The sequence below is a fragment of the Mya arenaria genome, chromosome 9, assembly GCF_026914265.1.
Source record: "Mya arenaria isolate MELC-2E11 chromosome 9, ASM2691426v1".
NCBI lineage: Eukaryota > Metazoa > Mollusca > Bivalvia > Myida > Myidae > Mya > Mya arenaria.
The window spans coordinates 72,675,430-72,700,859 of record NC_069130.1 but is presented as its reverse complement, the minus strand read 5'-3'; the positions used below and the strand labels follow the sequence as shown (position 1 = coordinate 72,700,859).

Sequence of the window (25,430 nt, the reverse complement as noted above, 5' to 3'; positions counted from 1 at the left end):
TACAGCTTAATTCTGATGAGTTGACAGGGTGTTATGGAACTTTTTTTACTTATTATTTAACGATGAAGATCCGCAGATTTTTTTACCCAGTAACTGTAAACTAACCCTAAGTGACCATAAGTAATGATTTATTTAAAGTTACGTATGACTGTCACTTTGTACAAACAAATTCAGAAACGGTAACTTTGCCTTCGCAGCATGAATACCATTAGGCGTATGTGAAATCGGTGGTCTTCTTGAAGCAAGTGAAAATATGTTGACTTTGTACATAGCCAGTTGACATGAGCTATTAGGCTGTTTCGTCGTAGTCTTTGTTTTCGTATTAAAATATTAACCAATTATAAAGTGATTCCAATTTGCATACAATGAAAAAAATAGTAATAAGTTGATGTTTGTTCCTGTTGTAATTACATGAATTTCTGTATTTCCAGTTAAGTCACATACCGGTTTTATCCGTTTGTGATAATACGTTTTGCCTTTCGAAATTGCGTGCGAAAGAAAAATGGTAAACATCTTGACTTTTATTCGATTTCATCCTCAAACTGACTTGCCGTGTCTGCGGACCAATGCTCACTAAACAGGAATAAAGTATGTCCCTGTACAATATCTTTTTTAATGTAGAGGTACTGTTTGTGTTTTCAGTAAACAATGAACAATTTAATCAATTATAAAATGACGTATTTTGGCTGGGGCTTCCAGTAGTCTAAAATAATAGACGTGTTATACGGAATTCTTCCAATCCCTTACGTCTAAACGGGTTGGTGCAAAAAGCGGGGGTGTTTTAAAAATATTGAAATTGTATTAAGTAAAGTATTTTATGGTTGAAATTGATCATAAGGTTTATACTAAATGTGTCATCTATCGGTGTATACCATCTATCAATGTAATCTGAAACATGCCGAATAATGATCACATGAACGGGTACCTGCACTTCGGATTGTTTATATTCATTCGAGAGAACTGTCAGCTACAAACATTTGAAGATCATGTCGTTTCCCCAGTAATTAAAATATATACGTAATTACATTTTTAGCTTGACTATTTGAAGAATAGGTGGGCTATACTACTCGCCCCAGCGTCGGCGTCGGTGTCGGCGTCTGGTTCAAGTTTTAGGGCGAGTTGGGATTTTCACTTATAAATCCAATACCCTACATTCAATTGGCTACACAGTTGTTCAGGGCCATCACATAATGAGGTTAGATAACTCCATATTATTCTTTACACAGATTATGGCCCCTGATTGACTATGAAACTTGGGTTAAAGTTTTAGGGCAAGTTGGAATATTTATTAATAACTTCTATATCCTTTGTTCAAATAACTTAATACTTCACACAGTTGTTCAGGACCATCCCACAATGAGGTTACTTAACTCCATATTATCCTAAATACAAGTTATGGCCCCTGATTGACTTAGGTTAAAGTTTTAGGGCAAGTTGGGATTTTTACTTAAAACTCCAATACCATTCATTCAATTGACTTAATACTTCACACAGATGTTCAGAGCCATCACATAATGAGGTTAGATAACTCCATATTATCTTTTATACAAATTATGGCCCCTGATTGACTATGGAACTTAGGTTAAAGTTTTAGGGCAGGTTGGGATATTGTTTAGTAACTTATATACCCTTCATTCAATTGACTTGATATTTCACACAATTGTTCAGGACCATCACCCAATGAGGTTACATAACTCCATACCCTCAATACAAGTTATGGCCCCTGATTGACTTAGGTTAAAGTTTTAGGCAAGTAAAAGTTAAGGGCAAGTTGGGATTTTAATAAAAAATAACTTCTATACCGTTCATTAAATGCACTTAATAAAATTCAAAATTATTTACGACCATCCTACAACAAGAAACATAACTCCGTTTTAAGCCTAAGTACAAGTTATGGCCCTTGAATTTTTTATATATTTTTTAATATTTTTTTTTAATTTCCTTTGAAAGGCATATTTGTATATTCTTAACCACATTTTCATAATGGGAAATCAAGTTATTTGAATGACTGGCGTCATTGTTTGGGCAGGCTGGTGGGAGGGCAGCATCAAAGTCACCTTATGTATAAAATAATTTTAGTTAGGTTTGACATAAAGAGACCAAACTTGGTATTAATATTACATCGTCACTGATTCTAAGTCGAAGCAGCATGGTCGATACGATAGCTCTTGTTTTTCTATATTCTACTTTTTAAAACTTTCTAAATGTAACAGGGTTCGAATTTAACTTTGAGGAGCACTCGCAAAATTTTGCGAGTGCTTTTTGAGGCAACTCGCAAAATGAAAAATCAACTTGCAATTTTATCATTTGCTTTATTCCCTTATAATTATATTGTCTAATTAAAGTAGAAATTTACACCTAAGACATATTATGAATATTAAAAAGTATCAATCTTGAGTGACTCGACTACTAGAACTTGTTGATGGCTTATTCTTTTTGGGAAGTATGGAAAGACTCATCAGATGCTGGCCGCATTTTGATAACAAAAACTTTGACAGTTGGGCTAAATTTAGCTAATGACTGAGTTAGGTGATTACATCATTTTAATTCACTTTGTTTTATGCATGCCTCGGAGAATCCCAGAAAGATTCGTAATAAAACTCGGCTTTTTCCGTATTTGTTCTATTTTGGAAACTTACTAGAGCGTGACTCTGTACTGTCTTCTTTATACTGGTTGTGTAAACATGCCACTTATAGGCTGTTTACACTCAACTACATAGCGGAGTTAAGTTCATGTTTATTCTACTTTCCTTTTAACATTTTGTGGTCTAGAAAAAGCCACTCGCAGAATTGTGCGAGCTTGAATAAAAGTCACTCGCAATTTTCAAATGTCGCTCGCATTTTGCGAGTATGCGAGTCTAAATTCGAACCCTGTGTAAGCCATTGCTATTGCTAGAATCTCGCAAAGCCCAGATCAGATTTTCATCTATTTATATATGCAGATGACTTCACTGACACTGGTGCTTCTTAACAACTTGCATATTCGCGGTCACGTAACCTCCATGTTTGCTATTGTTATCTAGTGAAAATGTCATATGTACACCGATTGATTATACATACGTCACAAAACAAAATGACCGAACCCTATGTCAACAAATAGGTCAGGTGTCGGACACATACTATAGAAATACTTTTTAAGGCCACATAATTTGAAAGGTAATTAAATCCTCAACATATATGTATTAAAGATTATACATTTATATATCAACTTCGATTTCACAGTAAACAAAGGAAGTCTTAGTACACTGATAGATGATACACACAGGCTATATTTATATTTTACCATGTAAGTTAAAAGTTATTTTGCACATAACAAGCATTTAATGCATTAAAACACATTGTTTACCTTTCCAATAAAACGAAGGTTGACTGACACAGACAACAATTAATGCCAAGGGGAACAACTCGATCCAATCGTAATAACTCGGGCACCTCTGACAAGCTTTGAGATAGACCTTGTTATGCACCAGTCAATTGTAACCACGCCCCCCCCGCCAAGTCCAGGGGTATACCGGGGATAGCCGGGGAAAAGAGCTGTGTTTCCAGGTGGCCCCGCAGGGCCAGGTGAGTGCGCCAAATTTAGCAAAGATTGGGCCCTATATAGAGTCTCTGGGGTGCGGGGCATATGGCCGGGGTTTAACCAACAGTTGGTCCCTGCAGGGAGGGGATTTTACCCGGGGTTGGCTGGACCGGCCGGGGTGGGGCTACAATTGACTGGTGCATTAATACAATTGTAACAACTCAGCCATGGCCGAAATATTCTGATTATTTTAAAATTGTGCCCTTCATATATATATCATTATGTTTTGACCGAATGAAATGAAGAAAACCCGTCAAACTCATAATTAGAAGTTAGAAGTCGGATATTTATTTTCGGTGTACGGAACTTAAATATAAAATAACGTAACTGGTAATATTTCTTGTTTTTATGATATTTTATAGATGTTATATGCTTTAACCCTGAATCCCGATCGGAATAACTACCCACTTTTGATACTTAACAATTTGTACGTGAAGGATTTGCTATATCAAAAATTTAAAAAATCCATAAACGTACAGATATTTGGACAAGGACTTCCAGTAGGCGAGTAGTTTTATTTTTAATGGTTGAATGAAATAAAGTATCCTTATTTTGAAAGATAAATGATGTTATAAATGATATCAATGTTCATAATAAAGTTCAAGTTGATTTAAAGGTTAATGATTTATGGCAGGTTGATATTTATTTATAACTTCTATACTCTTCATTCAGTTGACTTAATACTTCACACAATTGTTCAGGACCATTCACACAATGAGGTAACATAACTCCATAATATCCAACTTCATTATATCTTTGATACAAGTTATGGCCCCTGATTGACTTACGAACTTCTGATAAATTTTAAGGGCATGTTAACATTTAAAGCTGCACTCTCACAGATTGAACGTTTTGACAACCTTTTTATTTTTTGTTTTGGAACGAGCAGATTTTAGCGAAAATCCATTGAAACCAGTATTAAAAAAACCCATGTTTTATGCATTTTTCTTAAACCGTAAGTAGCGGTTTAGGCCATAAAACATTAATTTTCGAATGGAAATATGAAAATCTATGATCTGATTTTTTGTCAGCAATCTTATATCATTGGTTTGAAGATATTTAGGCCACAACAAATTGATCATATGTTCGTCGGATTTGCCGCACCTAAAATTCGAAAAACGCAAAAAAATAACAAAATAAAAAAATTGCGCCCGCACATATTATTTGGCCGCGCGGATTTTTTTTTGTATACTTCTGAATTTCCACTATTTTCTTAATTTGATTTATTTAAAATTTAAACCTGTAACGTCGACTTCGTCTATTTTTGAAGGTATTTCCATGCTTTACATTCTTCGCGAGCAAACTTTCCTCGTGTCAGGACAAAGTCAGGTCCGGGTAACCGCAAAACAGCCGATATTTGTTGACAGTCTTTTTTGTCGGGAATATTTTGCAGGACGCACTGTTGTTATTTATTTCCGGTATTCATTTTCAGTTTACTAAATCAGTTTTCGTAATGTAAAATACACGTTTTAAGTAAAAATCAGAGTCATAGTCAATGGATTATAGCCTTCAGTAAACAACAGCAGTTTCACAGCGTCGAAGGCATTAATTATCTGTGTGTTTTAAGTAATTCATTGTTTTGCACTCAAAATTTAGTGCTAAATAATGACTAAATCAGATTTTGAGTGCAAAACTTCTATTCAAATACACGCCGGACACACGACTTACAACCATTGAACATGTTTTCGTGAGTTATTTTTTTAAAATTCTGAAATGCATTTCTCAGTATTCATATACTGTACTCATAAGTGTTATAAACAGAAAAAAGTAGGACTTGTAAATGTTTTAGAAACAGTCTGTATTTACACATACAGTATTAAAATGCACCAGTCTATTGTAACCACGGCTCCCCCCGGTGCGGGGGTATACCGGGAATAGCCGGGGAAATGGGCCGTGTTTTTACCTTTCAGGTGGCCCCGCAGTGCCGGGTGAATGCGGTGGGTTTTATTGCGCAAAATATAGCAGGGAATGTGCCTTCTCTGGGCTGCGTGGGCATTTGGCGGTGATTTTACCATCAGTTCGTTCCCACAGGGCGGAGATTTTACCTGGGTTTGGCTGGACCAGAAGTCAAAGTCCCCGTTATTGCCCAGACCTTGGGGGCGTGGTTACAATTGACTGGTGCATAATAACATCAGTAAAATCAGAAAATAAAACCTTTTATAAGTAAATGACTGTTTGAATTTTCTAAATTTTTTGTTCTTATCGCACTTATTTTCTTTGATCAATTAGTGATAAAGTGGCCTGTTTCTTACAGGCATTGAAGCTATGGAGGTTGTCATGTTATTCTTTTTCAAGGCACAGACCTTTAAACCATAGGTTCATGGTAAAAGTGAGGTCTTGAAACGGAAACATCTTTATTCCACCACCTGCTCTAATATAATGACCAGGCCACATTTGCAGATTTGTTTAACACTGCTTCAATGTTCATTGTATTTTTTCAGAAATGTTCTCTGTGTTATATACATTTTTATATTCTTCGAATAATTGCAGGTTACTGTGAGGAATGCTGTCTTTACAATAATATCCACAATTAAATTGCTAATGCAATGAAAGTTAATAGTTAAGCACTGGATCTTTATAATTGCCATTTGTTAAATATTGAGACATATTTTCATGTGATGCTTTCAAAACCTTTTCATTTATAACTGAGAACCTTTTTTTGCAATTAAAAAGCATTTCTTGACATAGTTGTATGATAAATTTGGTAAGAAATATACATTTTCGCTCTTCGCTCGCCTCTGATTTGCCATAAATTTAAAAAAAAGTATTTATTTTTTTTTTTTTCGCTTGCTCGCTCCTACTTTTTTTTGGGCAAAATCCGTAGAACAAATGATCAATTTGTTGTGGCCTTACGCAAAAATTGCTCTTTCCAAGACAAACAAAATCAAAAGTTGTAAAAATGGTAAATCTGTGAGAGTGCAGCAGTTAAGGTCAAGTTTGGATTTTAATAAAAATCTCCTATACCCTTCATTCAATTGACTAAATACTTCACACAATTAATGTTGACCATCTTACAATAAGGTTACATAACTCCATTTTAGCCCTTAATACAAATTATGGCCCTTGATTGACTTTTTTGTTTTAAATTTTCTTTTTATTTCTGTTGACAGGCACATTTTTAAATTCTTAACCATGTTTTGGCAAGGAAAAACAAGTTATTTGACTGACCTGCATCATTGTTCTGATGTCTTTGTCACCATTCAAGCAAAAAAGCAAGCATTCCTTGGGTGGAGAAATCACAATTTTGAATTTATGTCAATTTGAAATTTAAATTTCTATGAGAATATTAAGGGTTCTTTTAAGCACATACTAATATAAACTTTAAAACCTTAAATGCTTATACAGAAGATAACTTTAACACCATTCTCCAACGCCTAATAAAAAAATAAAAAAGGATGTGACCATAACCAAACATTTTTTTTAAGGCCTAACCAGATCTTATTTGAGATAATGTTGTGATTATCTCCCTTTGACCATAAGTGGTGATTGAAGGAACATATTGACCTGTGTGGCCTTTTGTTGTCATCAGGTGTGACCAGTTGTTTGCTCAATTTAGGAGGGAGTTTTGAAAGTCATTGTTCACCTGACTTCTCTGGTAGACACAGCTGATAATTTTATATGATGATATAATACTTTCAGGATCATTTAAGAGGTTGGTCATGGTATTATTTTAGTTGGTTATGATTGCAGTTGGACTGCTATTTGTATCAAAATTGTAGTAATTGTATTGTTAAAAAATTCAACATGGTGGCACATAAATGTATTCTTGGCATAACCATTTATGTTTTTTGTTTTTTGAACTATACTGCATATCAAATATGATTTGTATCTTTTTCTTATAGACGGATTGAACTATTTCATCTTGAAGTGTGTTAATAGGAATATATCCAGCAACCTGTCTGAAGTTTTGCCAGAACAACTACAACATTGGACCACATGCATTGGAACCTTATTATTTAAGGTACCTTATTAGTAATGAAGTGAATGTTTGTGTACATGCATTTGTTTTAACCAAAGACTATTGATGTTTAAGTATGAAATTGTAAATCTAATAATACATAATATAAATTAATAATACATTATTTTCTTATATAGTTTTGACATTTTAACATTTATACTCAAGGCAATAGAAATAAAAAGTGAGTCGGTTTCATTAAAGGGGCTGTACACCAGATTGGCACTAAAGAATTTTTTTTCTATAACGAATATCAGGGCAATTATTTTGTTTGCAATAATTGATAGGACCAGCTCATTTGAATGAAGCCAAAGGGTATTGCACATATTAATTGCTAGAGCCACTGATGGAATATCACTTTATTTATTTAAGGGGCTGCTGATCTTTTGGTTAATCCTCATCTTGGAAGACTCCTTTGAGAGCTTGTGGATGCAGTAATCTGCACAGCCGAGTTATCTCTTTAGGAGCCTTCCTCTGATATATTTGAAACAAAATTATCTGTCTATAGATAGCGGTTTTTTTCTTATTTCGGGAATGTAACGTATACCAGTGACATTTGTTAACATTTATACTCAAGGCAATAGAAATAAAAAGTGAGTCGGTTTCATTAAAGGGGCTGTACACCAGATTGGCACTAAAGAATATTTTTTCTATAACGAATATCAGGGCAATTATTTTGTTTGCAATAATTGATAGGACCAGCTCATTTGAATGAAGCCAAAGGGTATTGCACATATTAATTGCTAGAGCCACTGATGGAATATCACTTTATTTATTTAAGGGGCTGCTGATCTTTTGGTTAATCCTCATCTTGGAAGACTCCTTTGAGAGCTTGTGGATGCAGTAATCTGCACAGCCGAGTTATCTCTTTAGGAGCGTTCCTCTGATATATTTGAAACAAAATTATCTGTTTATAGATAGTGGTTTTTTTCTTATTTCGGGAATGTAATGTATACCAGTGACATTTGGATTTTGAAATTATACAGCTATCTGGTTGAAATTTGGCCAGTTGACAGTGCTTAACCGAAGAATATTGATGTTTGAGTATGAAATTGTAAATCTAATAATACATAATATAAATTAATAATACATTATTTTCTTATATAGTTTTGACATTTTAACATTTATACTCAAGGCAATAGAAATAAAAAGTGAGTCGGTTTCATTAAAGGGACTGTACACCAGATTGGCACTAAAGAATATTTTTTTCTATAACGAATATCAGGGCAATTATTTTGTTTGCAATTATTGATAGGACCAGCTTATTTGAATGAACCCAAAGGGTATTGCACATATTAATTGCTAGAGCCACTGATGGAATATCACTTTATTTATTTAAGGGGCTGCTGATCTTTTGGTTAATCCTCATCTTGGAAGACTCCTTTGAGAGCTTGTGGATGCAGTAATCTGCACAGCCGAGTTATCTCATTAGGAACCTTCCTCTGATATTTGAAACAAAATTATCTTTCTATAGATAGCTTGGGTTCAAAATGTTTATTTATTTAAGAGGCTGCTGATCTTTTGGTTAATCCTCATCTTGGAAGACTCCTTTGAGAGCTTGTGGATGCAGTAATCTGCACAGCCGAGTTATCTCTTAAGGAGCCTTCCTCTGATGTTTGAAACAAAATTATCTTTCTATAGATAGCGTGTTTTTTTTCCTTATTTCGGGAATGTAACGTATACCAGTGACATTTGGATTTTGGAAATATACAGCTATCTGGTTGAAATTTGGCCAGTTGACGGTGCTTAACCGAAGAATATTGATGTTTGATTATGAAATTGTAAATCTAATAATACATGATATAAATTAATAATACATTATTTTCTTATATAGTTTTGACATTTTAACATTTATACTCGAGGCAATAGAAATAAAAAGTGAGTCGGTTTCATTAAAGGGACTGTACACCAGATTGGCACTAAAGAATATTTTTTCTATAACGAATATCAGGGCAATTATTTTGTTTGCAATAATTGATAGGACCAGCTCATTTGAAGAAAACAAAGGGTATTGCACATATTAATTGCTAGAGCCACTGATGGAATATCACTTTATTTATTTAAGGGGCTGCTGATCTTTTGGTTAATCCTCATCTTGGAAGACTCCTTTGAGAGCTTGTGAATGCAGTAATCTGCACAGCCGAGTTATCTCTTTAGGAGCCTTCCTCTGATATATTTGAAACAAAATTATCTGTCTATAGATAGTGGTTTTTTTCTTATTTCGGGAATGTAATGTATACCAGTGACATTTGGATTTTGAAATTATACAGCTATCTGGTTGAAATTTGGCCAGTTGACAGTGCTTAACCGAAGAATATTGATGTTTGAGTATGAAATTGTAAATCTAATAATACATAATATAAATTAATAATACATTATTTTCTTATATAGTTTTGACATTTTAACATTTATACTCAAGGCAATAGAAATAAAAAGTGAGTCGGTTTCATTAAAGGGACTGTACACCAGATTGGCACTAAAGAATATTTTTTTCTATAACGAATATCAGGGCAATTATTTTGTTTGCAATTATTGATAGGACCAGCTTATTTGAATGAACCCAAAGGGTATTGCACATATTAATTGCTAGAGCCACTGATGGAATATCACTTTATTTATTTAAGGGGCTGCTGATCTTTTGGTTAATCCTCATCTTGGAAGACTCCTTTGAGAGCTTGTGGATGCAGTAATCTGCACAGCCGAGTTATCTCATTAGGAGTCTTCCGCTGATATTTGAAACAAAATTATCTTTCTATAGATATTTTGGGTTCAAAATGTTTATTTATTTAAGAGGCTGCTGATCTTTTGGTTAATCCTCATCTTGGAAGACTCCTTTGAGAGCTTGTGGATGCAGTAATCTGCACAGCCGAGTTATCTCTTTAGGAGCCTTCCTCTGATGTTTGAAACAAAATTATCTTTCTATAGATAGCGTTTTTTTCTTATTTCGGGAATGTAACGTATACCAGTGACATTTGGATTTTGGAATTATACAGCTATCTGGTTGAAATTTGGCCAGTTGACAGTGCCCGAAGAATATTGATGTTTGAGTAAGAAATTGTAAATCTAATAATACATAATATAAATTAATAATACATTATTTTCTTATATAGTTTTGACATTTTAACATTTATACTCAAGGCAATAGAAATAAAAAGTGAGTCGGTTTCATTAAAGGGGCTGTACACCAGATTGGCACTAAAGAATTTTTTTTCTATAACGAATATCAGGGCAATTATTTTGTTTGCAATAATTGATAGGACCAGCTCATTTGAATGAAGCCAAAGGGTATTGCACATATTAATTGCTAGAGCCACTGATGGAATATCACTTTATTTATTTAAGGGGCTGCTGATCTTTTGGTTAATCCTCATCTTGGAAGACTCCTTTGAGAGCTTGTGGATGCAGTAATCTGCACAGCCGAGTTATCTCTTTAGGAGCCTTCCTCTGATATATTTGAAACAAAATTATCTGTCTATAGATAGCGTTTTTTTCTTATTTTGGGAATGTAACGTATACCTGAAAGTGACATTTGGATTTTGGAATTATACAGCTATCTGGTTGAAATTTGGCCAGTTGACAGTGCTTAACCGAAGAATATTGATGTTTGAGTATGAAATTGTAAATCTAATAATACATAATATAAATTAATAATACATTATTTTCTTATATAGTTTTGACATTTTAACATTTATACTCAAGGCAATAGAAATAGAAAGTGAGTCGGTTTCATTAAAGGGGCTGTACACCAGATTGGCACTAAAGAAGTTTTTTTCTATAACGAATATCAGGGCAATTATTTTGTTTGCAATAATTGATAGGACCAGCTCATTTGAATGAACCCAAAGGGTATTGCACATATTAATTGCTAGAGCCACTGATGGAATATCACTTTATTTATTTAAGGGGCTGCTGATCTTTTGGTTAATCCTCATCTTGGAAGACTCCTTTGAGAGCTTGTGGATGCAGTAATCTGCACAGCCGAGTTATCTCATTAGTAGCCTTCCTCTGATATTTGAAACAAAATTATCTTTCTATAGATAGCTTGGGTTCAAAATGTTTATTTATTTAAGAGGCTGCTGATCTTTTGGTTAATCCTCATCTTGGAAGACTCCTTTGAGAGCTTGTGGATGCAGTAATCTGCACAGCCGAGTTATCTCTTTAGGAGCCTTTCTCTGATATATTTGAAACAAAATTATCTGTCTATAGATAGCGTTTTTTTCTTATTTTGGGAATGTAACGTATACCTGAAAGTGACATTTGGATTTTGGAATTATACAGCTATCTGGTTGAAATTTGGCCAGTTGACAGTGCTTTACCGAAGAATATTGATGTTTGAGTGTGAAATTGTAAATCTAATAATACATAATATAAATTAATAATATATTATTTTCTTATATAGTTTTGACATTTTAACATTTATACTCAAGGCAATAGAAATAAAAAGTGAGTCGGTTTCATTAAAGGGGCTGTACACCAGTTTGGCACTAAAGAATATTTTTTCTATAACGAATATCAGGGCAATTATTTTGTTTGCAATAATTGATAGGACCAGCTCATTTGAATGAACCCAAAGGGTATTGCACATATTTATTGCTAGAGCCACTGATGGAATATCACTTTATTTATTTAAGGGGCTGCTGATCTTTTGGTTAATCCTCATCTTGGAAGACTCCTTTGAGAGCTTGTGGATGCAGTAATCTGCACAGCCGAGTTATCTCATTATTAGCCTTCCTCTGATATTTGAAACAAAATTATCTTTCTATAGATAGCTTGGGTTCAAAATGTTTATTTATTTAAGAGGCTGCTGATCTTTTGGTTAATCCTCATCTTGGAAGACTCCTTTGAGAGCTTGTGGATGCAGTAATCTGCACAGCCGAGTTATCTGTTTAGGAGCCTTCCTCTGATGTTTGAAACAAAATTATCTTTCTATAGATAGCGTGTTTTTTTTCTTATTTCGGGAATGTAACGTATACCAGTGACATTTGGATTTTGGAAATAAACAGCTATCCACTTGAAATTTGGCCAGTTGACAGTGCTTAACCGAAGAATATTGATGTTTGAGTATAAAATTGTAAATCTAATAATACATAATATAAATTAATAATACATTATTTTCTGATATAGTTTTGACATTTTAACATTTATACTCAAGGCAATAGAAATAAAAAGTGAGTCGGTTTCATTAAAGGGGCTGTACACCAGTTTGGCACTAAAGAATTTTTTTTCTATAACGAATATCAGGGCAATTATTTTGTTTGCAATAATTGATAGGACCAGCTCATTTGAATGAACCCAAAGGGTATTGCACGTATTAATTGCTAGAGCCACTGATGGAATATCACTTTATTTATTTAAGGGGCTGCTGATCTTTTGGTTAATCCTCATCTTGGAAGACTCCTTTGAGAGCTTGTGGATGCAGTAATCTGCACAGCCGAGTTATCTGTTTAGGAGCCTTCCTCTGATGTTTGAAACAAAATTATCTTTCTATAGATAGCGTGTTTTTTTTTCTTATTTCGGGAATGTAACTTATACCAGTGACATTTGGATTTTGGAAATAAACAGCTATCCACTTGAAATTTGGCCAGTTGACAGTGCTTAACCGAAGAATATTGATGTTTGAGTATGAAATTGTAAATCTAATAATACATAATATAAATTAATAATACATTATTTTCTGATATAGTTTTGACATTTTAACATTTATACTCAAGGCAATAGAAATAAAAAGTGAGTCGGTTTCATTAAAGGGGCTGTACACCAGATTGGCACTAAAGAATATTTTTTCTATAACGAATATCAGGGCAATTATTTTGTTTGCAATAATTGATAGGACCAGCTCATTTGAATGAACCCAAAGGGTATTGCACATATTAATTGCTAGAGCCACTGATGGAATATCACTTTATTTATTTAAGGGGCTGCTGATCTTTTGGTTAATCCTCATCTTGGAAGACTCCTTTGAGAGCTGGTGGATGCAGTAATCTGCACAGCCGAGTTATCTCTTAAGGATCCTTCCTCTGATGTTTGAAACAAAATTATCTTTCTATAGATAGCGTGTGTTTTTTTCTTATTTCGGGAATGTAACGTTTACCAGTGACATTTGGATTTTGGAAATATACAGCTATCTGGTTGAAATTTGGCCAGTTGACAGTGCTTAACCGAAGAATATTGATGTTTGAGTATGAAATTGTTCATCTAATAATACATAATATAAATTAATAATATATTATTTTCTTATATAGTTTTGACATTTTAACATTTATACTCAAGGCAATAGAAATAAAAAGTGAGTCGGTTTCATTAAAGGGACTGTACACCAGATTGGCACTAAAGTATTTTCTTCTGCAATGAATCTCAGGGCAATTATTTTGTTTGCAATAATTGACAGGACCAGCTCATTTCCATGAACCCAAAGGGTATTGCACATATTAATTGCTAGAGCCACTGATGGAATATCACTTTATTTATTTAAGGGGCTGCTGATCTTTTGGTTAATCCTCATCTTGGAAGACTCCTTTGAGAGCTTGTGGATGCAGTAATCTGCACAGCCGAGTTATCTCATTAGGAGCCTTCCTCTGATATATTTGAAACAAAATTATCTGTCTATAGATAGCGTTTTTTATCTTATTTCGGGAATATAACGTATACCAGTGACATTTGGATTTTGGAAATATACAGCTATCTGGTTGAAATTTGGCCAGTTGACACTGTGCTTAACCGAAGAATATTGATGTTTGAGTATGAAATTGTAAATCTAATAATACATAATATAAATTAATAATACATTATTTTCTTATATAGTTTTGACATTTTAACATTTATACTCAAGGCAATAGAAATAAAAAGTGAGTCGGTTTCATTAAAGGGGCTGTACACCAGTTTGGCACTAAAGAATATTTTTTCTATAACGAATATCAGGGCAATTATTTTGTTTGCAATAATTGATAGGACCAGCTCATTTGAATGAACCCAAAGGGTATTGCACATATTAATTGCTAGAGCCACTGATGGAATATTACTTTATTTATTTAAGGGGCTGCTGATCTTTTGGTTAATCCTCATCTTGGAAGACTCCTTTGAGAGCTTGTGGATGCAGTAATCTGCACAGCCGAGTTATCTCTTAAGGATCCTTCCTCTGATGTTTGAAACAAAATTATCTTTCTATAGATAGCGTTTTTTTCTTATTTCGGGAATGTAACGTTTACCAGTGACATTTGGATTTTGGAAATATACAGCTCTCTGGTTGAAATTTGGCCAGTTGACAGTGCTTAACCGAAGAATATTGATGTTTGAGTATGAAATTGTTCATCTAATAATACATAATATAAATTAATAATATATTATTTTCTTATATAGTTTTGACATTTTAACATTTATACTCAAGGCAATAGAAATAAAAAGTGAGTCGGTTTCATTAAAGGGACTGTACACCAGATTGGCACTAAAGTATTTTCTTCTGCAATGAATCTCAGGGCAATTATTTTGTTTGCAATAATTGACAGGACCAGCTCATTTCCATGAACCCAAAGGGTATTGCACATATTAATTGCTAGAGCCACTGATGGAATATCACTTTATTTATTTAAGGGGCTGCTGATCTTTTGGTTAATCCTCATCTTGGAAGACTCCTTTGAGAGCTGGTGGATGCAGTAATCTGCACAGCCGAGTTATCTCTTAAGGATCCTTCCTCTGATGTTTGAAACAAAATTATCTTTCTATAGATAGCGTGTGTTTTTTTCTTATTTCGGGAATGTAACGTTTACCAGTGACATTTGGATTTTGGAAATATACAGCTATCTGGTTGAAATTTGGCCAGTTGACAGTGCTTAACCGAAGAATATTGATGTTTGAGTATGAAATTGTTCATCTAATAATACATAATATAAATTAATAATATATTATTTTCTTATATAGTTTTGACATTTTAACATTTATACTCAAGGCAATAGAAATAAAAAGTGAGTCGGTTTCATTAAAGGGACTGTACACCAGATTGGCACTAAAGTATTTTCTTCTGCAATGAATCTCAGGGCAATTATTTTGTTTGCAATAATTGACAGGACCAGCTCATTTCCATGAACCCAAAGGGTATTGCACATATTAATTGCTAGAGCCACTGATGGAATATCACTTTATTTATTTAAGGGGCTGCTGATCTTTTGGTTAATCCTCATCTTGGAAGACTCCTTTGAGAGCTTGTGGATGCAGTAATCTGCACAGCCGAGTTATCTCATTAGGAGCCTTCCTCTGATATATTTGAAACAAAATTATCTGTCTATAGATAGCGTTTTTTATCTTATTTCGGGAATATAACGTATACCAGTGACATTTGGATTTTGGAAATATACAGCTATCTGGTTGAAATTTGGCCAGTTGACACTGTGCTTAACCGAAGAATATTGATGTTTGAGTATGAAATTGTAAATCTAATAATACATAATATAAATTAATAATACATTATTTTCTTATATAGTTTTGACATTTTAACATTTATACTCAAGGCAATAGAAATAAAAAGTGAGTCGGTTTCATTAAAGGGGCTGTACACCAGTTTGGCACTAAAGAATATTTTTTCTATAACGAATATCAGGGCAATTATTTTGTTTGCAATAATTGATAGGACCAGCTCATTTGAATGAACCCAAAGGGTATTGCACATATTAATTGCTAGAGCCACTGATGGAATATTACTTTATTTATTTAAGGGGCTGCTGATCTTTTGGTTAATCCTCATCTTGGAAGACTCCTTTGAGAGCTTGTGGATGCAGTAATCTGCACAGCCGAGTTATCTCTTAAGGATCCTTCCTCTGATGTTTGAAACAAAATTATCTTTCTATAGATAGCGTTTTTTTCTTATTTCGGGAATGTAACGTTTACCAGTGACATTTGGATTTTGGAAATATACAGCTCTCTGGTTGAAATTTGGCCAGTTGACAGTGCTTAACCGAAGAATATTGATGTTTGAGTATGAAATTGTTCATCTAATAATACATAATATAAATTAATAATATATTATTTTCTTATATAGTTTTGACATTTTAACATTTATACTCAAGGCAATAGAAATAAAAAGTGAGTCGGTTTCATTAAAGGGACTGTACACCAGATTGGCACTAAAGTATTTTCTTCTGCAATGAATCTCAGGGCAATTATTTTGTTTGCAATAATTGACAGGACCAGCTCATTTCCATGAACCCAAAGGGTATTGCACATATTAATTGCTAGAGCCACTGATGGAATATCACTTTATTTATTTAAGGGGCTGCTGATCTTTTGGTTAATCCTCATCTTGGAAGACTCCTTTGAGAGCTTGTGGATGCAGTAATCTGCACAGCCGAGTTATCTCATTAGGAGCCTTCCTCTGATATATTTGAAACAAAATTATCTGTCTATAGATAGCGTTTTTTATCTTATTTCGGGAATATAACGTATACCAGTGACATTTGGATTTTGGAAATATACAGCTATCTGGTTGAAATTTGGCCAGTTGACACTGTGCTTAACCGAAGAATATTGATGTTTGAGTATGAAATTGTAAATCTAATAATACATAATATAAATTAATAATACATTATTTTCTTATATAGTTTTGACATTTTAACATTTATACTCAAGGCAATAGAAATAAAAAGTGAGTCGGTTTCATTAAAGGGGCTGTACACCAGATTGGCACTAAAGAATATTTTTTTCTATAACGAATCTCAGTGCAATTATTTTGTTTGCAATAATTGATAGGACCAGCTCATTTGAATGAATCCAAAGGGTATTGCACATATTAATTGCTAGAGCCACTGATGGAATATCATTTTATTTATTAAAGGGGCTGCTGATCTTTTGGTTAATCCTCATCTTGGAGGACTCCTTTGAGAGCTTGTGGATGCAGTTATCTGCACAGCCGAGTTATCTCTTTAGGAATCTTCCTCTGATGCTTGTAACATAATTATCTTTCTATATCACTAATTGATGGTGCCACTAATGGGATATCTCCATATTTAGTTAAGGGGCTACTAATTCTGAGTTTTATCTTCATTATTATTCATAATTGATGCCGTACATTAGTGCCAAGAGTAATTTCTTGAGTAGCTCACAGCACAACCCTCTTATGATTGTAGCAGCTTTCCCCTGGGCCATCTTATTATTTTGTAATGAATAAAGATAAAGGAAGTTTAACATATTAGTTGATGGTTCCATTCACAGAATATTGGTACTACCAGAAGGGTGCCTCCATGTATATCCATGTCGATATCCTTTTGGTAAATGTGTACTTTTTATTTGTAGGACTACCAATGGGGAAGGACTGTATTTAATTGTTGCTGTTAACTATCTTGGTACCAGTTATGCCAACATTTACCTACCTGCAATCATAGCTGGTAAGAATGGTACAAACATGTACAGAAACGGCATATATATAAATATATATATTCAAATAGAAGATTGACTTTTCTTGAAAATTGTACAGCAAATTTCGAAAGATATATTCCTTGTCTGCATACATTTGCTCATACAAATCTTATTTTTGGGCAAAGATGTCTTTCTGAAAAGCAGGATATATTAATAGTAAACTGATTTTTTGGAGGGACTATAGCAACTTATGCTTTTAATACAAAAATCTTTTGTACATGCAATTTTTCGAAAGCTAAACATTTAACAACATGGTTTCTTTACATTGCTGCATTTAAAGTTTGTAAATTATACCCATTTATGTTTTTTGAATACTGCATATCAAATATGATTTGTATCTTTTTTCTTATATACGGATTGAACTATTTCATCTTGAAGTGTGTTAATAGGAATATATCCAGCAACCTGTCTGAAGTTTTGCCAGAATGACTACAACATTGGACCACAAGCACCTGAACCTTCTTATTCAAGGTTCCTTATTTGTAATGAAGTGAACGTTTGTGTACATGCATTTGTATAGGTCTCAAATATAGTTCAGAATGAACCTAATGACTATTGCGCATAAAATTGATGGCGCCAGTGGTGGGATATCTCCTTATTTATATAAGGGAGATACTGTTTTAGCTCGACTATTCGAAGAATATGGAGAGCTATACTACTCACCCAAGCATCAGCATCGGCGTCAGCGTCACACCCTTGCATGCAAGCACACATAGGTTAATATCTCAGCAACTCCTTGAGGTATTGCATTGAGACTCTATACAATGATACTCAACCATCCAACCTACTTAATTAACCAAGTTTTAAAAAAATAGTTTGCATTTAATGCAAAAAATAGGCCTTTATTATTCAACTTAGAAATTCTGGTTAAGGTTTTGAATGTTTCCTTCAATAAAATCTTTGCTGAGTTCGGTATTGGGTCATCTGGGGTTAAAAACTAGGTCACCAGGTCAAATTAAAGGAAAAGCTTGTTAACACTATAGAGGTCACAATTATGAATGTATCTGCAGGAAACTTGGTCAGAATGTTAACATTAATAATCTCTAGGTTAGGTTCGATTCTGGATCATTTGCAGTCAAAAACTAGGTCAAATAATAGGAAAAGCATGTTCACACTCTAGAGGCCACATTTATGACCATATGTTCATGGAACTTGATCAGAATGTTATTCTTGATGATCTTTAGGTTGAGTTTGAAACTTGGTAATCAGAGGTCAAAAACCAGGCCACTAGGTCAAATCATAGAAAAACTTTGTAAACACTGTAGAGGTTACATTCTCTTGATCGCCATGAAACTATGTCAGAAAGTTGGTGTTTAATGAAGTCTATGTCAAGTTTGAAACTGGGTAACCTGAGTTCAAAAACTAGGTCACAAAGTCAAATCGTAAAAAAACCTTGTTAAAAACACTGTTGAGGCCATATTTTCTATAAACCTGGTCGGAATATTCTTATAAGAGCAAGGTAAGGTTTGCAACTGGGTCATCTGTGATATTAAAAAAATCATCCGTGAAATTAAAAAAAACTTGGGTCACTAGGAAGAACCCCCTGTCACAATTGCCCCCGCCCTGAAAACACTTGTTTTACACTTGAATAGGATCAAGTGAGTGATGCAGAGCCTTCAGGGCCCTCTTGTTTCATTTGTTGCCAAGCAATAATCAAGTACATTGAGACTTAATGTTCAGAACCCAAATCAAATGTTACTAACATAAATGATATGCAGATATGCAGACACACACTCCAGCTAGCTGGCTCAAACTCCATATTTCCTAAACCCCCTAAAGGATGTTCATGAAACTTTTGTAAAATGTTCACCTTATCATGACTTAACATGCAGAACCCACATTCCAAGCTAGCTGGCTGAAAGTCAAGGTCACAGTTAATGGTCATGTATATATTTTCATGCCTACATTGTTTTCTTTTGCACCCCTCAAAGAATTCCTATGAAACTCAGGTCAAATGTTCACCCTGTTCAGATGAAGTGGAGAACTCACATTCTAAGCACAGGGTCAAGGCCAAAGGTTCTAGCCATATAATTCATGTTCGCTATCTCCTGAACCTAATTTTCATAACAAGTGTGTCCAATGTTCATATCATCAACCCATACACATAATCAGTTTCATATCTCCCATTGTCAAATGTCATGGAATAAAATGAAACAAGCATTTGGGAGACATCTGGTTAGGTTTCCAAAAAGAGCCCTCTAGTTTGCCCTGGCACAAATGGACAGTGTTGTTAATATTAATGAAATATACTTGCCTTTAAATTCCTTTGTTGATACTGATTTATATATTTTTATATAAATGACATTACGCAGCCTGTCAATTAAACTAGCCGGTCTGACCAAACAGTGTCCAGGTTAGGTAGGGCTTATATCAGTTGCCTGTTGCTTTCTGCCATGTCTGTCTCCGATAATCTGCACTTAACAACAGTAGTGTAATTACACTGTTTTCTATACATTTAACTCAAAATATGTTTCTTATAACTAAGAGGTTATGTAAAGACAATTGTTGAAATCCAAAATTCTGACATTTTATTGCTCAAATTATGCTTTTTTTGCATTGTTTGGTAACAAAGTGACCTTTAAGTAGACTATTTCAACCCACCAAATGTCTTCTTGTTACCGTCCGTATTAGTATATACATATATTTTTCGTTAGTCTGAAAACAAGAAATTATCGATCAGTATTCAAAGTGTATGATATTGTCAATATCTTTAAATCCAAGGCATATACAATTGCTTTTAACTTTGTTTGGACATAGTCTGTTAGTGAAAAGAAATGAAATCACATCTCATTGCTTATATGAATTGTGCAGAATTAGAAGATTTTCTATTTTATTAATTGTTATTCATTTAAGCTTGCATATCAGTTCTAAGATTGTTGTCATTTTATGCTAAAGTGTGCTAAAGAGTTTTTACAATCGGTTGTAGTACATTAATCATTCTTAAGCTAAGTCAGAGTACATGTGAGTTATTTTTTGTATAATAAAACCTATTTAAACAGCTTACAACTGAGATCTTGGCAAATAATAATATTTGTCATAAGAACCCCATTGGAAATAAGTTGAATAACTTTAATGGGTTATCCTGTGTTATATATTTGTCACATTGAATTAAATCTTAATTAACACACGTACATGTATCCAACGCATTCTAATGATGTTGTGTTTTAGTAAAGATATCATCCCTTATACTTTGGTAATCAGTCTGTGATATAACTTTATGAAATATTTGATTTGTTACAAAATGACATATATATATATATGCATAAATAAATCTCATAGATCTATTATCATGCAATGGTCATAAAAAAGTTTATATAAAATGGTCATCAATAATAATAATTTATTAAACTTGCATAAAAAAAGGTGATTCTTATATGAAGAATGGAAGAAAAAGAGCGAAGTCCATATGATGTATTAGCAAACGTTGTTTATTGTTGACTTTTGTTAAGAAAATAAATACATGTTTTGTTTCCTTAAATTTGAGTTTTATGAATATGTTATAGAGATTGCCTTTCTATTGTTACAAAATTCCGATGTAATGTTACGAGAAATGAATTACTTTTCAAATTAAGACATTAAAGCATTTATACTTGAATTAAACATAATGCATTCAATTAATAATGATAACTGGGGTGACCTGTGTAAAGAGAAAGGTTACCCGTTTTTCAGCATTTAGTGTAGCGGGCACAGGCTGCGCATACAACTGTCAATGTGACATCTTTTGTTACTTTTGATTCTCCCAGAGAGCCAGCACAGCTCCATGACACACACAGGTTTCAGCAACTGGGTGTGGCGCACTGGGTGAGAAAGGCTTCCCAGTAATATTTGTATCTTTTTTCTGACCAGACATTTGTAGTGAATTGTTCAGTTGCAGTGGTTTCCAGTGTTCGCTGGCAGAAATACAAAGTGGTACCACCAGTCGTCTATGCCACCTTTCCCCTCATTTTAGAGGCTAATGTGGACAGTCCCTGCAGTTTACAGCTAAGCCCTCAGTATAGCCCTACAAATTTTAGGTAAGGGATAAATTTTGGCTACAAGCTTACGATTTATGCACTCGTTTAAAGTCTGTACTTGTTCTGAGCGCAACTCACATTCCACATCAAAATTTAAGATCCCAGACCAAATATTTTTTTCAGATGTTCTGACTAAGCTTCATGTACGTACACTACTAATATTTGGATAAGAACTTTCTCAAATTGATAATGATTTAATAAATGAGGTATCCAAGATTTACACCCAGTCCTCTTGCAGATACTGCCGATGGCGCGTAGATCCAGTACATTGGGCCTGAGTTTCCAGTACGCCGAACTAGAGCCAGGATTAATATCAGACGGTGAGCTTCTGTGTATTTATTTCCTAAACACTGCTAGAAGTCTAAGCTTTCCTTTTGTCATTTTTCAACTAAAAAAAGAAGTTGACAGTATCAGAGACTAGATACTAATTGATGTTCGAAATGTGTACATAGAAAACCTGTTTTATGCTTTAAAATCAAGTAGTCAACAGGATTTTCATTCATTTTAAGAGGCACTGTGGAACTTTCATTATTTTCATTATTCAAATTTTTTTAACACATTTTAAATGCAGTGAAGGGGCTTAATCAGGGATAAGGAACAACAAGCTGTCACAAACATTGTATCATTTTTCTTATTTCATCTAAATCTATAAATCTTATCTGGAGAAACATCAAATTTTGTTAGATCTTAATTTCTCAGAAAATGTAGCTGTCTGAGGACCTATTCATCAATGAGTATCACTGTCTTGAAATTGCTGTTGCGATAGAATTTTCATAGAAAAATACTAAGGAAAAAAGTGTATTTCTTACTTAGAGGTTTAAGTAATAGTAATAGTTTTAATTGTATAACAAAGGTTTGCATTAAATTGACACTCTTATTCAAAATCAATACATACACATGTGTATCAAAGATACATTTTGGCTGATAAATCTTTAACTACTTACTAAATAATGCATTTATGGTAAAAATTAATTACTTATAACAAGCTTGTAACTGTGAATTTAAAAGTTGAACACACAAAGATATTAAATGATTGGTGAGTGCTAAAAGATTTACTGTGATGTACTATTGTCTCATAGTTAGAAATACTGTTTTTTCTGCACATTTCTTTCAAACTCAACTCATTAGCCTCCATAAGAACCATTGTTTTATACTTTTGTTCATCCTTTTTATTATCATCAATATACAATTACATTAATTTTGGTAAATCTTATTTTGGAGTAAGAGTGCATCTTTAATGCGTCCGTGTCTCATTGTTGCCCAAGTAGTTCTTAAAAACAATTTTCCCCCACTTCGGTAGCATTTGATGACTTGAACATTGCATTCTTGTATATATTTTCAAATTTACACATGATTGATATCATATTTGAAGACAATTAATATGTGGTTTTGAATCATATTTTGTAGGACCTCTCTGTGGGTGGATGGATTCAGAGATGACCCCAAAGATGCGGCCATGACTGTGTCACATGGACGTTATTGATGAAACCATCATGATTTAGTTTTTTGGTGATAAATCAACAGACAAAGTGTGTATAATTTGTGGATAAATAGTGTTAAAGCTAGAAACTTTTCTACGAATTCCTACTCAAGTGGTGAACTGGAATAATATTGTTTATAACAAAGAAGAGAATCTTGTTGTGGGCCGTCTTCATACACAATTCTGCAGTCATCTGCACTAGACCTGTTGGGGCAGTTTGATTCGATTTATCAGTGGCTCTACTTAAAGCAAGCTTTTGTTTTCACAAGCTTGATGTAATATATTCTTCTTATTTTCAAACTGAAAACAACCATTTGACAAGTTCCATGACATATTTAAGGCATATTTTCCGAAAATGTAAAAAAGTTACAACTGTTCAAATACATGATTGTTTTTGAGTGAAAATTTAAGAAATAAGAAATTCTACCTCTTTTAAACCCAATATACTGGCTTGGAGAACGAAATCCATCTCTGACATTGCCAGAGGTTCTGTTCAAACTCGTAAATACTTTTAATAATTCGGATAGTGGATTCAATTGACTGTAACATGACTGTATATTTCTTATGTACAAAATTAATGTTTATTTTTTTCTGAATAGTTATGTTTAAACTTTTTATGCAGCCAATGGTGTTTTGGGCTTTTGTTAAAGATGCACTCCAACTCCCAAATGAGATTTACCACAATTCATAATATTATTTAAATATTCCAAAAAGGATGAATAAATGTCAAAAACAATGGTTCTTATGAAGGATACCCAGTTTAATTTTAAAGAAATGAGCATAAAACACGGTATTTCTACCTTATGTGACTATAGTAGACCACAGTAAATCTTTTAGCATTCACCAAACATTTAATATGTTTTGCGCTTTTGCTATTAAATACATGGTTACAATCTTGTGATCAGTAATTAATAATTTTCATAAATGCATTATTTAGTTTAAGTAGTTACAGGCTTATCAGTCAAAACTGATGTTTGTTGTACATGTGTATGTATTGATTTGGAATAAGAGTGTCACTTTAATCATAAGCATCTAGATTTTCTATATATTTGTAAACATGTACACTATTTATTTATCTCTGCATCTTTTATTTTGAACCATAAGGGATCAAATGCTGTTTAAATCACTTATTATATATATCTTTTTAAGTGACATATATGTATTAAAATGTCCTTATTATTATTGCCATCATGTGATTGTAGAATAAAAGTTGAGACCAGTTTGTGGTAGCCTGTGAGTCATTCAAGACATGTTGTTGTGATATATATTTCATCATAGTTTTGACAAATGGGAACAAATGCTTTAAAAATATGTTTTACTATACATGTACTTTGATAATGTAAGGCTCCATAAATGGAGTCTGTTTTGTTTTATATTGTGTATTTTACTTTTAATTCTCTTTTATAATCAATGCGAAGACTTGTGCAATAAATTTCTTTCTAGGAAAAATAGAGTTTGTTTTCTTGCTACATCACTGGCAGTGATAATTACATGTACACCTAGTAATGTATGAATTGCATCCTCAATGTGTTCCCTTTGACATTTGACTTACATAAATGGGGATTTGCATTCAAGTTGCAGTGTTTCATTGTGAACATTAATGCCAAGTTCTTTCAAATCACTCTTTGCATTGAGATGTAAAAATCTGGAGAAGCTTGAAACTTCAAAAAATCATGCCCCCGAACCCCTTAAGGACAATTATGAATCCACATGAACGAAGCGTTAGCTACGCTCCTGCATGTAAGATGCAATGCAGATGAGGCAAACTACATGTACAAGATCTCTGACCAGTGACATTAAAATGGGATTGTGACCTTGACCTATGGTTATGGGTTTTGTTAAAGACATGCCGTCTTCAAATAGTAAACATTTCTGAACCCAATCCCCAGGTGCAGGGCTAACCTACATCTTAAGCATACCTTAGTTTGACTATGAGTTATGGTAAACTACAGAAATGAGTGTGTTGCATGCGACATATGCGTTATTTTAAAATCCCCTTAA

At 33.6% G+C, this 25,430-nt stretch overlaps 1 long non-coding RNA gene across 2 annotated transcripts; it reads left to right on the top strand.

Annotated features, from left to right (window-relative positions):
• The first annotated feature begins 460 nt into the window (after nt 1-460).
• LOC128246957 (uncharacterized) lies at nt 461-24,872 on the top strand. Of its 2 annotated transcripts, none has more exons than XR_008263399.1 (6): nt 461-588; nt 7,423-7,541; nt 17,814-17,905; nt 21,811-21,949; nt 22,188-22,269; nt 23,357-24,872. It is a non-coding gene; the product is annotated as an uncharacterized LOC128246957 (long non-coding RNA). The 2 variants fall into 2 exon arrangements; XR_008263398.1 differs by having other exon boundaries at nt 21,805-21,949.
• The last annotated feature ends 558 nt before the right edge of the window (nt 24,873-25,430 follow it).